The 14,331-nt window shown below is 43.7% G+C and overlaps 1 protein-coding gene across 1 annotated transcript in view; it reads right to left on the reverse strand.

The window, feature by feature from the left end:
- The window catches only part of LOC111217310 (IQ motif and SEC7 domain-containing protein 1-like), a 39,415-nt gene extending 33,273 nt beyond the window's left edge, over positions 1 to 6,142 (reverse strand). Inside the window, exon 1 of the mRNA XM_022739112.1 lies at positions 6,080 to 6,142. The gene's annotated coding sequence lies outside the window, so the exon portion shown is untranslated. The remainder of the gene's footprint in view (positions 1 to 6,079) is intronic.
- Between the last annotated feature and the right edge of the window lie 8,189 nt (positions 6,143 to 14,331).

The raw sequence follows: 14,331 nt of genomic DNA on the forward strand, positions 1-14,331 counted from the left end.
CCCACCTCCCCATCCTACCCCTCCTCTCGCTCGCCATTACATAAGTTAATGCAGCACACACCCTCATTATTCTCCAGGCAGGCGCTGTGAAGAGATGCAAAGGAATATGTCATCAAAAGTAGAAAAAGACAGAAAGAGATGGGAGCTGTGTTTCCCTCAGAGCTTTCACAGTCCCCCCCATCACAAAAAGCAGAGCAGAAAGCAACACATATTTTGGCCCTGCTTTAATCATACACATAATGTATATAAAAAGGAAGAATGGGGGAGACATTGCCGAAACATGACAATTTTTCCTAACGTATTTTATTTCTACTGTGAGAATTTTGCTCATCAGACGCCTCAGTAAACACCCTGAACATGAAAAGCACCCTCTCTACAGGGTGGCATTCTTGAGCATTAGAGTAAACAAACTGGCTTCCTCAGATGATTAGCATTTCAAAAGCTGCACAGCTTAAAATGTGCAGTGTAGATACTGCAGCACAGCCAATGCTCCCAAATACATTCTCCCATAATGTTGCAACCCTGCAGCACTGGAGGGGATGAGGAGACAGTGAGACTGGAGTTTATTCTCAAGCCTTTCCCTTATGGCCACACCACAACAGCCCATTTATTAATGTCATGTTCAAATGTCCTCTCAGCAAAACAAGGTAGCCAAACTATTACAGAAAGGTAATATAAAGAAGAGAACAAAATATCTGCTCACACGGTGCTGATGTCCCTCTGGGAGAAATACGAGCGTAAATTATTCAGTGGTGTGTGGACACTGACTGCAACTTAAGCATAGATCAGAAAAAGCCTGCACATATGAAGAAACCTCAAAAAAAACCAAAGCACAAAGACATACCAAGCTATTTTTCTGGTCATGGGCACTGATAAAAAAAACAAAAAACATCCATAATGATGCATCCCTCTGTGAAAGCCAGCCCATGGAAATTGCCCGAGGATACAGATTGCTGCCGTGTAAACTTATTTTCCACTCGGTTAAGCATTTGGACAAGCAAGAGTGCCAAAATAAAATTTACAAACAGGTGACCAGAAATATGATGAATGAACTATGATCACCCAGAGTCGGGCTCAGCACTCGTCTGTGTGACTGTGGTCCACAATACTATAATCAGAAAAAGTAACATTATTATAAACTTTAATCTATTCAGCACCAATTCTAGAAGCCTTCTCTGTTATGGTTAACTGCAGCTCATGAACTACTATAACAGCCTCTTCACATCTCCATCATCCTGACATTTCTGACCAGAATACGGCTTCCATCCTAGACACGTCTAAGCTTTTCCACCCCGGAGAGTATTTTTTCACTCACCACAGTGGAACTGCAAGCTCGCTTTGGCAGGTTGCTACTTTTCCATTACAAGCAGTTCCTCCCAACTCCCCCCCAAAAAAAAGACCTCACTTGTCATATAGCCAGCGTACCAAAACAGGGAGCCAACAGAGGGGTCAGTAGCTGCTCTCATTTGATTTATGTTGAATCACCTACTCTCCAGCGCTAGCTCCAGTTCAGGGCCAACACCGATTTATGCCAGTGTGCCCAGAATTAAGTCCTGTTGGAGCCATTTACCTATCACGGCGCAGCGCAGGTCTGTCAGGAGGTGTTTAACATGCCAGTTCATTCAGATGAAGACTCTTCATCGCTTCCACCCGTGCCCCGTCCCATGGATATCCAGTGTGGGACGAGGAGGCACCGGTGACAAGCTCCAGATCCACACACATTAAATAAGTAATGCTCTGGTTGTCGCATTTTCTGACACAGACCCAGACTCAGATCAAATGTACCCTAATGTCTACGGTGTCACTGCCACAGGATCCCTGCCACAGTCAGACGTACATGAGTCGCCCTGTTACTTTAACTTCTCAGATATTTAGCAGGTTAGCATTAACCCTTTGGTCACAGTTAAGAGTTGGTGGGTTAGTAGCATTCAGGATGTTTCCACCTATCCTCGCTGCCTTTTTTCTGTCATTTGTTTGTTTGTTTCCACATGTTCCATCAGCAAAGTGGGTGGGGAGTTGGGGATATAAAAGGACAGACAGCAGGGGTGGTGATGGGGCGGCAGGGAACAAAGGACTGGATGAGTAAGGAGGAGTTCAGTTTGGACAGTTACTGACTGCAGTAATATATGGGCATATTACAGAGATATCAACTCTAAAATGTCCTGCTCAGTATATACAGTATCTCAGTCACAACTCAAATTAAAGAGATCATAATCTAAAATGTTTATTTACATTTAGGGACGAGCCAATCCAATCCGCCGGACCGGTATCACGGGCCCACACTGACCTTATTCCATAGATCCCTTATCTGCCAGATGTGACCGATCCGCATTCAAATACAGTTTCTTTATTTATGTCATTATAAGAGTTTGTTTTTCCACCCTATGCTGCTGAGTTTTAGTGGCTTCATGTTACCTCGCAGTGGGGTTGTGTATACAGATTTTATATTTGGGGAAAAAGAAATCCCTGGTTCAGGAGCGGTATTCGATATCAGCAGACTCTTTGAGTTGAAGAATTGGAATCTTTATCGGGTGAGAAATAGAGATGTCGGTGATAATGTTTCAATTTCTATGTAAGAACATTTGGGTGGGTGACTGGAATAATGACTAAGAACCTCCCTGTATATTTGCTTTGCCTGCCAGTAGGGAGAAATTAAAATTTGATCCAAGAGAAACAAAACCAAAAAAAAAAACAAAACAGTAAAAAAGCAGTTCAGAGAAAAAACCAGACAGATTCCATAAAAGGCCTGTAGGTTTGAAAAAGTCAACATTGTTTCAGTTACAGGGGTGTTGGAAGAGAGACTAGTGAATTTCTTAGCAGATCACAGGCTGAACATGTAGCAGAAAGGTACAGAGACAAAATGAACAGGTCTATGGACTTTGTATGGAGTAATATTAGGAAGAAAGAAGATCTTTAAGTAATGGTTATCCATGTCAAAGTTCCTGTGTTCATTCACAAAGAGATTTAAATAGTGTATGTCAGAGGACATTCCTGCTGTAGTCATCCATGGGAAGACAAAGATAAGAAGATAATAAGGCTTAAAGGACAAAAAAGAATGGAAAGATTATTCTTAAGTCTTTATTACCAATGTCCTTGATAAAGTAGACTGCCCTGAAAGACCTTGAAAATGTCTTTATTGTTGCCTGTCTGCCTCGTTCAGCTGTGCACTAGTGATAATATATTTCCATGGTCCTAGAGAGGAAACCACCAAGTTTGAGCATATAGACAGGAATGTTATTTGATCAGTCAGACGTCAGAAATATCTGCACAGACTGCTGCGGTCAGTCGGAAAGACAACCACCACTTATACTGCAGGCCACTGCCATCCAAACTGGTTCATGCCAGATGGTCTCCTACCTTATAGTTCGGCTGGAAATGCAGTACTTCCACATCGCATTCCACACGGCAGTGACATCACTGGAGGCATCAGACATGCCCGAAAAAAATGCACATGGCACCAAAAGGAAGTTTCAAAAAAAGTTTCAAAAACACAAAACTGCAGCAACTCCCCCTAAAAAGAGCCAGAAGAAGTACAGTCTGTGCTCACTCCCTTCTCAACCACAAATTACACCCCACATCCTTCACTTTCCATACAAAACCCACAAAGAAGTTCATTCTTTTGCTGCTAAAGTTACTTTGTCTGTGCCTTTTTCGAAGTTCTCCCTGCCCTAGTTTATGTTGGGCTGCTAGCAAGCAGCCTGATGACCAAGTAAGGTAAAGGCCCCGTACGTATAGCAGAAGAAAATCATCCCTCTTCTTAACAAAAGCTCTCCACCCACAACGAACCACACACCAGTCCTCTTTCTCCTCTCTGCAGACACCCCTTCCCTTTTGTTCCTTTTTGTGCCGTCCAATGCAATCTTTCACTCATCTGGTGCTCCCATGATGCATGCTCCCAGTGCTGATGGGCAGGGCCTATGTTGTGCGTTTGATGTGTGCTTATTTATGTAAAAGTCACTTTAAAAGAGAGAGAGAAAGAGGGAGAGGGAGAGATAGAGATAGATAGAGAGAGCATAAGAGAGTTCTCACTCCCTGTGTGTATGGTAATACTTGGACCCATGTCCAACAATCACACTGTTCACAGTGGGAAGGCCACGCAGGAGGGAGGGTGAACCCCAGTTCAGCAGCTGGGAGAGGCTGTTTCGAGTTACTACACTGACCTCGCTTTAACAACACAGTCCCAGTCCTGGGACACAATCTGAATATGTTACATTGAAGCCAGAGCAATGTAATGAGTTACGCCCAATGACCAGGATATTCCAGTAACTTGGTTAGATTAGACACGCAATGAGTCGCTCGCAGTGTGTGGAAAAAAAAAATCAACAATAGTCCTAAATATGTCGAAAGGCCAGTGAGTCATAGACTGACATCAGCTGTTAGCAGCAGTTAGAAAAAGATTGAGTTAATTATTTAGAAATATGTAAACCACACACTTTTTAAGTCTGGGATTTGCAATGCTCAAAAATAAAAAAAAATAAAATCTGACTGAAAGGATGGTTATAATACCACAGTCGTTTGGTCATGAGGTATAGCACCTACAGCTGGGGGGATTCCCTCAAGCCTACGTTCAAAGAAGAGTTGCCAGCTAAATCTGTGATGCATTATTAATGAATCACGGACATACTGTATCCTCACCTTCAGAATGCTAATGCTTATGACAAACTATGTTTATATATGTGTGCATGCATTAGCATATAGAGCTGTGACAGAAGGCAGGTGTCACACATCCTGGCGGCATGTGCACGGAGGAAACCTCTGCAAACACAACCGGTTTAAATCTCTCCGATGTAGCAGGAAGATAATGGAACCAAGAATACTGCAGCTCTTGTCTGTACAACTCCAAAACCTGGTATCTAAATTATGTTGTATAAGAGGAAAGTAGCAATTCTGAAGAACTACAGTCCTCTGAAGCTGAAATTGCAGCTTGAAATACAGATGTGAGATTACAGAGCATCAGACAGAGGGTAAATTAAGCCAACACTGAAGACCACCCAAACATTAAAGCACCTTTATCATTCACCTCTGTGCTTTTCTTTAGATGTTGAATAGATAAGTTGTTTTGTGCTAACCAGCTCAATGTGCATCTCAGTTTGACGAGTGTATGGAATGTGGAGCATCAGATCTCTGTGTCGTGATAGGCAGTAAAACACATGAGTTTTTTATGGTCTCAACACAGCAGCAGGGGGGTGAGGTGAGTAATTTACACAGTGTGAGAGAGTGAGAGTGTGAGAGAGGAGTGCGCACCTTTTTTAACATACCTAGAAGCCAGTGTTGAAACCTCTAATAAGTTGCGTTCAAACAAAAAAGGGAACCAACGGTCTTCCAGCTGTTGAACAGTAGATTTTGCATCCTCCTGATTTAATGCTGTGGTTTACAGTTTTGAAGTATCACCAAAAGCCATTAAATCAAATCTGATTACATGATCGGCTTGTTGCGGTGAAAGAAGACTAAATCCCAAAACACATTATAGATTCATAAACTATCAATTCCAGATGCCAAACTTGATGTGAGCTGTGGAGCTAGACTCGGTGATCAGGCATAGATTATGCAGTGGGTGAAAGGTGAACGAGGAAAAGTCCCAGTGGGACAGAGATGAATGAATTCAGTCAGAGCCAGCTCATCTTGTTGTTTTCAGCGGTGCCAACGCTAAACAGACAACCGACACAAACAAGATCATTCGGAGCGCCAAGTTACTTAACCAAGTGCTTCTGCAAAATAACAGCCGTAACCCGGTTCTCTCTAAGTAAATCGATAATGGCTCAGCCAGCTCACGCACTCCTGAGTAATGTCTCTCTCTCTCTCTCTCTCTCTCTCTCTCTTTCTCTCTCTCTCTGTCAGCCAGTATGTCAGCGTGCAGAGCTGAGCACCACAACAGCTCCTCCATCAATCAGCCATGCTTGATGAAGTCATTCCACAGTCTGTTTTAAAACAAACTGATTGCTTAACGTTAGGAGCACTCCAACACAGGAAGCAGCATCAACAAACCGACAGAGCTCTGTGATAATTAGCAGCAAAAGAAGTACGAGAAATTATCGAAGCCAAACGTGGCGGCACAGTGCCACCAGTTTTAAAGACGTACCTCTTGTAAAAGTTGTTGTGTGGGTGCAAACACAGCACATGCCAGTAATCTAGGCAAAATGCTTTAAACTTCCACATCCTCAGCTCAGACAATCAACAGGGCAGAAAAGCAGAGGAATCCAACGACATTAAAAGGCACCATGGCACCAGAAGCACAGGACCCTGCTCATTTCTTCAGCCAGTGAATCCCTTTGCATGGATGTCGGATCTGTCCTCCTCTGGAGCTCCAGCCTTGCCACTGCTGCTGGACGACACCCTGAGTGGTTTTAACCCGCCCAGAACAACCACATCACTCCTGGACCTGTCTCAGTCATCACCAACCCAGAAAGCCAGGCCTGGCAGGAACCCTCTATAGGATTGATCTGGACCCAGTATTAATGCTCGGGATCCACCTCCCAAAAATAAGCTCTATATTGGCTGCTTCGGCTCCGTTTTAGCTCCTATCCAGGTCAGTCAGTCTGTCCTCTGTGCCGGTCCCTCCACACAGTGCGTCAGCCCAGGATCCTCTGAGACATCATGGCTACATCCGAAGGCTCTGCACCGCTCCAGCAGGCACAGGTAGTGGAATGTGTGGGAGCGCCGAGACGAGGAGGAATCCTCCAAAACTCGCTCATCTCTGTTTGAACAGGCGCAGACGCAACAGGGATCATTAAAGGCCTCCTCTTCTGTCTCCTCCTCTTACTGTAAGCACAAACTTTCTCATGAGTGGAGGAGAGCCTGGGTCTTTTCTCTCACTCTTAGCGTGGTTCTGCTTCAGCCTAACCCCATCCCTCCTCCTCCCTCCTTCTCTCCTTCCTCCCGTGAAATCCTGAACCTTCTCTCCTCCTATCTCTGTCCCCTTCTCCTGATCCTCTCCCTCTTACTCTCTCTGCTTCCCTCTTACAGCTGCTGCCATCCACACAGGACCTCCCAGAAATGTGCCGATTCTGGTTGCTGGGCAACACTACCATACTACTGAAGCTTCAAATGGAAGCCTAGCAGGGCCGCCTGTGATTGGTCGGTCTTTCAGCGGGGAGGGGCTGCTGCAATGTTGTATGACCACATGAGTTTATTCACATGCTTTGTTCAAATAAATATGGGCTTGAAGTGCTCTCATGTTTTGTCAATGTCTAGTAAAGGAGAGTAAACGCTGCTTTGTTTGACTCATCAAGGTCATGGAAGCATTAAAGAAAATAGCTTACAACTGCAGATTGCTTGAGCAAATGCTCATTTACGGTCAATAGCGTGATTCATGAACTGAATTAAATAGTTAGGCCGAGACAGGAATGGTACTGGGATACATTTCTGTTCCCGTGCATAAGAAGGCAAGTGTGTTCAACCTGAATCAAAGAAGTGTGTGTCCTCATTAGAAACATGTCGGAATGAGCTGCAGTGCTTAGCAAGGCTATAAGACTTAAACACAAGCTGTTGCTGTCTTTTCTTGGTAAAGGGGGGTTTTGCATTTGAACACAAGCACAGTGCTGCTCTTTCTCTGGCTGAGATGCAGTGCCACACTGCAGTGCCACCCAGTCCCAGCAGTCATGGGAAAGGGGTGTGGAGGGGCCTCTCATCAATATTCAGCCTCTGTCAGTGTCCAAACACACAAACACTGAAAATGCTGCATATTTACACAAACAAGCAGACTCGGCTATGCATACACAATGACACAAATACACAAACATGCATTAATGTGTGTGCATATTTACACATTAACACACTAATTGGTATGGTTAGATCTGTTTCGTCTGACAAGTCATCTCCGCATGACTCTTTTCACACACACCTCCTGGCACAATATGGGCTTCCTCTGTTTTCCCAAGCCAAGATATAGAAAGGCCAGAGCAGCACAAAGGCTATACTGTGTGAACAGCAGGGACACCGAGGAATTAATTAATCTACACACCATTCATCTGCCTTTTGTCACAACACGGGCCTCCTGATTTAAACGCATCTCACAGAAAATGACCACACACTGACGGAGTCTTTTATCTGTGCTCTTCATCTCAATTTGCCTTGATGAAAAATAGCTTTTCCGAGACAAATTCTCCCTATATAACAAGTGTGATTATCTTTGTTTAACTTTCTGCGCTCAGAATTTCAGAGAAGTTCGCACAGATTATATCAGATAATATTTAGAGATAGGGGCTAACACTGGAGATAATATCCACCAACCACAATTAAGGCCACAGTTGAAAGATAAGCAACTACACTTAAAAAAAACAACAAAAAAAAACACATTTCAAACGCAAATTATGCTTGTTGTTCCTCATGTGGGTCACGCCAGATGGAGAACCCTTTTAGTTCCCTCTTTTCTAATTCACGTGAAGTTGCCTTTAGTGGTGAGTGTGGGTGAAAACCCCACTGGTTCTGTGAGCAGAATTAGAGTCTGTCAAAGGCAAAGAAGAGCAATTACTGCAGCGCTAACTGGCATTAAATGCAGATGTCTCTGATTCAAGCGCACATGACAGGCCCTTATTTGTTTTTATAGGATAAAGAGCTGAGAGAGACTGCGTATACAAGCACAACAGGATCGGATTTAATGAGTAGATAGATTGTTTCTACATGGCATGCAACTGGCATGTCCATACGTGTGGTGAACTGGTGTGTGTGTGTGTGTGTGTGTGTGTGTGTGTGTGTGCGAGCGCAGAATTGCCTGCTTAATGAACTTTCTCTCCACTTATCACAAGAGGTCTTCCACCCTACACCTAAGTTTTGCTTGGTGTGATTAATTACCTGCAGCGTTTTTCAGTGTTTGACAGAGGTGCTGTGTTTGCAGCGACAGATTACTCACGATCAGTTCTTTTATTTTTGGAAATATGTAAGAGTGGGAAGCAAAAGAAAACATGGGAGGAAGAGATGAGTGTAAAAGATAGTTGACGGATTCATATCTGAGACATTACAGCGACATGATTACATGGTTAAGTGCCTCCCACTAGGACTCCCCTTATTTCAGATGCTCTTCCCAGGCCTTTGTGATGTCAGTACAAACCCTGAAAACCAATGTCAGTGCATTTCTGTAGAGGTCAGAGTCAAGGTCAGTTATCAAATGGGTTGCATAAAGCTACCAAGGATGTGTTTGTAAGGCAAAAATTATTACAAAAAGGCAGAGTAAGGATATAAAAAAAATATGACAAATATTTCCTGTCTTCCCGACTAAAAATCCCCCGCTGCACTGCAGGTGGATCAATATGAATCTACACTCCCTCAGAGATCAAAAGGCTATAAAACACAGAAAATCGTATCTGCTCAGCCATCAATCTGAATAAATGACCTCATGTGAAAAGCCTCGGGACAAGCACTTATTGTCTCCCTGTTGCTGCTGCATCGTACTGTGGTGCACTGACACGGACAGATATTGAGCATCACAGAGCAGGGAGTCCACTTCTCCCTACGACTGACCCAGTCAATCACTGATAAGCTGCCCTAAGGATTTCATCATGGCCTGCTCTGAGTGGGAGATGTGCAGTCAATAAACACTAAAAGTGGCCTGCTGCGGAAAATCTTCTGGTCAACTGTATGATGGAGCTGAATGGAGAGGAGTGGAGAGGGAGTCCCATTCAGGTTGTAAAACACTCTGCATAATGCAGCAAGGATGCAAAACATTGTACAGACATGCAAGAAGATGCCTGTGATGGGTGGACCTTAAGACTGACTTGTTTGCAGGGTTTCCATCCTGCCCACAAGGACATTAACCGTTGGTTTATCCTGCATGAGAACTGATCCATTCAAAAAGGGGACTTAAGAAGATATGTGAAGACAGCAGAGGATATAATAATAACCTTCATAGATTATAGAGGAAAAACTAAAACATACGCTGCACTAAAAATCCATCAAGACATCATGATAACTAGGATTTCACTAAGTACACGAAAGAACATGAGCTCATAATAATGTCTGTGTGAAGGACAGCCTTTCTGAGAGGATGTGTTAGAAAAGTTCACCCCCTGGTGGTAGATTGGAGTAGCTTCCATTGCTTTCAGAGCTCATCGGCCAATGAGATGATGTGATTGAGGGGAATGAGGAGTCTGACAGGCATGCTGATTCACTCAGAGCACATCAACACACCACATAATGGAAATTCATTTATTTCTTATTCATGCTGCATCAGAGAGGCATTCAATAAATGGCAGACCTCAGACCTCTACTGGCTCACTTGGACATGTTTACACAAAAAGATTGTAGATCATTAAACACAGTTTATAGCTGCTAAATGGAAAATGCAGTTGAATGTGTGGCTTCTGAGACTGATTCTTACTGTCAGATTTCAACTCTTTGCATATGTGCCGATCTGATGTGACACACGGTTACGCCTCCTCTTCTGTTTGGGATAAAAACCAAATTCCTGCAGTGAGCAGGGAGATACCAATATTGGCAAAGAGGGAGGCACAGACGCTCAAGAGCATCTCAGTCGCATGTTAGTTTAAGCTACAGGGCAGATAATATCATTTTACAGAGGAGTTCTGGGGAGATCATCTTACATGAAAGTTTGCACAGTTCGAATGAGCACAAGCTCTTGTATCACACAGACTGTACAGTACAGCTGTGTAGCCGCCAGCCTGAAAGCAATCATGCAGAAGATAGGTGGAGGGGAGGGGGAAAGAAGGATGAAACACAAGAGAAGGAGGGTGAGGAGACAAAACCAAGAAGAGAGAAAGAAAGAAAGAGACAGGGAGGACAAGGAGGGCAGAGATTCATAATAACAGCAGACTCACTCCTCCAGCTTTGGCTTTGTATTAGAGGAGAAAGCACAAGCACAGACAAACAGCAAGGGAAAGAAAAAGAGAACAAAACGGGGGGGGGGGGCAAAACATCCTCCTTGACTGGTTGGAGGTGGATCCCACAGTCTTCAGTCTCTGACAGCTACTTTAAGGCCTTTCAAACCTGAAGGCAGAACTGATGAGGAACACTGTCTCCCCTGTCAAAGAGGGTACCCTTAGACCTGGGACCACCAGCACGGTGGTCCCAGGTCTAAAAGAGCAGGAAGTATTTGCCAAAAAGTACACGGCTCAAGTGCCCTGTGAAATACAGAGGAAGATCGTATCTCGTTTAATAATCAAAAGAATGATATGGCTTGTCGAATGATGTGTACAGGCTTCTAACTAAGTCACATTGCTATGATTCATCATTTAAATCCCTGACAGGATCAGCACGTCTCGTACGAAGTAAGCAAACACAGCACATGCAGAAAGGCCAGAGTCATGACAGCAAAACAAAAAAAACATGCATAGAAAGAATATACTGTATAAGCATGAGTCATTCCACATGCACTCTGCAGAGACAGCTTATTTCATATATGAAACAGTGAATCTAAATCCGTGGAAATAAGAATAAATACGCCAGATAACACGCTCAGTGATATCTTGGTTTGCTTGTTATTATATAACATTGTTGCATATAAACATATCCTCATATCTGTTTTTATTTTTGCCAGAGGAACAAAATGTTCTGGAGATGCATCCTTCTCTGATGCAACCAACTCTCCTCCGTGCTGTCGCTTCTGATGCTGCTATTGGCAAAGGCAGGGGCTTATTATGGGCTGTTTCAAACCACGGATGCATCAGCACTAGTTTCTCCCCTGAAGAAACTTGAACTCACTGAGATGTGCCCTCGAGAGCCCAATAGATCCCATTGGTTTGATAATCCTTACACATGGCCGACACGGCTCCAGCTGCAAACTCAGCCAACTCGGTGCCAACCTACAGATGTCCAGCTGCTGACGTTTTTAGTGTGCAAATGACAGCCTTCAGAGCTGACCGAGCTCAGCCTTCGCCAAGTTTGTGCTATTTTGGCAAAAGCCAAAATGCCACTGTAGCCTCGGGTGGGGGAAAATGGTACAGTAAGCTGCTTTACTACCAGAGCGCGTTTTACACTTGCAATGTCAAAACACCTCAGCGAGGTGATTCGTGACCCTCGTGTAATCCTTACTTATCCATTCATGATCTATGATTCTGAAATCTGTGAGTTCTGTTCGTCTGTGAACGTCAGTGATGGAGGAGCAGGAGAGGGAATCTCGGGGTGTGAATGTCCTGGATCTGTCAAAGTCATTAAGAAGGGATCAAGCAGTTGATCGATAAATACGCTACACAGTCCTTGGCATAATAACTGAACTAAAACCATGGTATTGTAATTCCCGTAATTATGTCCATTTTACAGAATGCCTGTCGTCATTTACGGCAGCGGACAGTTACTGTAACTAGACAAATGAAAAATCAAAGGGTTATTATGATGACAGGCCTTTACATAGATCCAGCATGTATCCCTGCTTTAAGTGACTCACTTCCTGCTCTGTAGCATTACGCCCCCATCCACTGATGCTATATGAACTGACAGCATGTTCTATGCCAACCCATGTTGCTGGCAATGCCATGCACTGTATGCAGTTGTTGTCTTATGTAATAGCGCCGATGCATCCTGCAGTTGCTCTCTCAAATGGAGGCACATTCGGAGCTAGCAGTTGTCTTTGTCCTCACACACTCTGCTGTCAAAGGCTCGGGCTCAAAGTGTAGGAATGTGCTGTCGGTGCCTTACAGCTCTGGTGACGCACTCACTTTTTTTCATCAGAGCTGGCGTCACTTAAACAGGGCCATCGCATTAAGAACCTCTCAGCCAATAATAGGAAATTTGTAACGGCTTTATGGCATGAACGCCCTCTGAGAATGCGTGACATTATCTAAATGAAGGGTAAAACCCATGGATGTTTATTAGCCACCTTGTCTGTGTAGTGTTACAGTATGTATTCAGTGTGCAGTGAAAACAGAAACTTGATCATAAATCCCATAAAAATAATCCATGCACAAAGATCAAACCTCCTGGACAGCAATGTCATGGACAACAGGACTACCAAGTATCTGGTTTCAAAAAAATGTACACATCTAAACTCCAATACACATCTTTCATGATCTGGAATAACAAAAATTAGCATATTATTAGAAAGCAGGTATTACTTTTTCATGAGCCAAGCCAGGTTAACAACTACTGAACAACAAGGCTGGGCAGAAACACTGATGCAGTGAAGTGAAGTGCAGTGAAGTGTCTACGCATCCAAGACACAAGGAGAAACACAGTCAGGCAAAACCAGCTCATGGAATGTGGATTTTGCAATTGTTCTATTTCACAAAATATATTGCGGTTAAAAATCTTGTTTTTGCACCAAATGTGATTATTTTGTTTTATGCAGTGTTAACATACAGTGCGCTCCCTCCTGCTGTGAGGCCCAGCTGTACAGTCTCTCTGCACCAGTAAACTGTATGACAACCAGTTCCCTAAACTCTCTGTCAGATGGCTTAACACACATGACGGCACATTAACAGACACGGTTTGATTACTTACAGTAAATGCCTCCGTTGCTTCATCGTCAGCTTTACTTGCATGCAAAATATACAACAAATTCTGCAGTGCTAAACTGAACACAATACACCTGACTTTACTTTAGAGTATTCAACCCAAGGCAACCTCTGCATCCCTTGAGGCCAGAGCAGTGATGTGTAGTATCTTTAAAGGCCACACTCAGGACGTCCTGCTCTTGGCCTTCCAGAGTTGTAGGCACAGCATTAGGATTCCAGAGGGACCGGGGGCTGCCAGTGATGATGAAATGACATTTACAAGAGAAAAGACTCATCTCAGCTCCAGATCCTAATCAAAAGGAGTACTGACCAGACACTGGGAGCTTCGGTCCGTTTGACAAACCGACAAAAAAAAAAAGCAACATACTAGTGTCAGTCTGCAGCACATCTCCTCTGTCCTTTAACAACAAACTAACAAATGAATGTTTCACAAAGTCATTGATTTGCACTAAGCTTTCACCTTCCTGAACCCTGGCCCTCGGCCCGGTCACGTGACTTTCTGTGGTTGAAGCTTTCCTTGGACTGAGGCTGTGAGGAAACAGGGTGGAAATAAATCAGCCACTATCTCCAGAACCACAGACAGATGGAAATGTTCAGCTGCCTATTATGCAACAACAAAAACAGAATCAATCATGTAACAAAATTATAATTAGTGGTACACTAAAGCAACTTGAGAATCCGAGGACTGTATTCATTGCATTACTGTGTGTCGCACACACAGAAACAAGGCAGAGATTTAAACCAGTGAATGGCAGCGGGAGATTGCCTGTGAAGGACTCAGTGGAGACCCGTGAAGGTCTCATATTCATTAAGATGACTGATCCCCATGTATGGTATTAGATCATGACATGACAGGGTAATTCAGCTTCAACGTTATGCACCAGCTGGTAAGTAAATGTGTGAAAAAATGCAAGTGTTCACGTACACGGTT

Source organism: Seriola dumerili, unplaced genomic scaffold (genome assembly GCF_002260705.1).
Source record: "Seriola dumerili isolate Sdu_G_001 unplaced genomic scaffold, Sdu_1.0 BDQW01000043.1, whole genome shotgun sequence".
Lineage (NCBI taxonomy): Eukaryota > Metazoa > Chordata > Actinopteri > Carangiformes > Carangidae > Seriola > Seriola dumerili.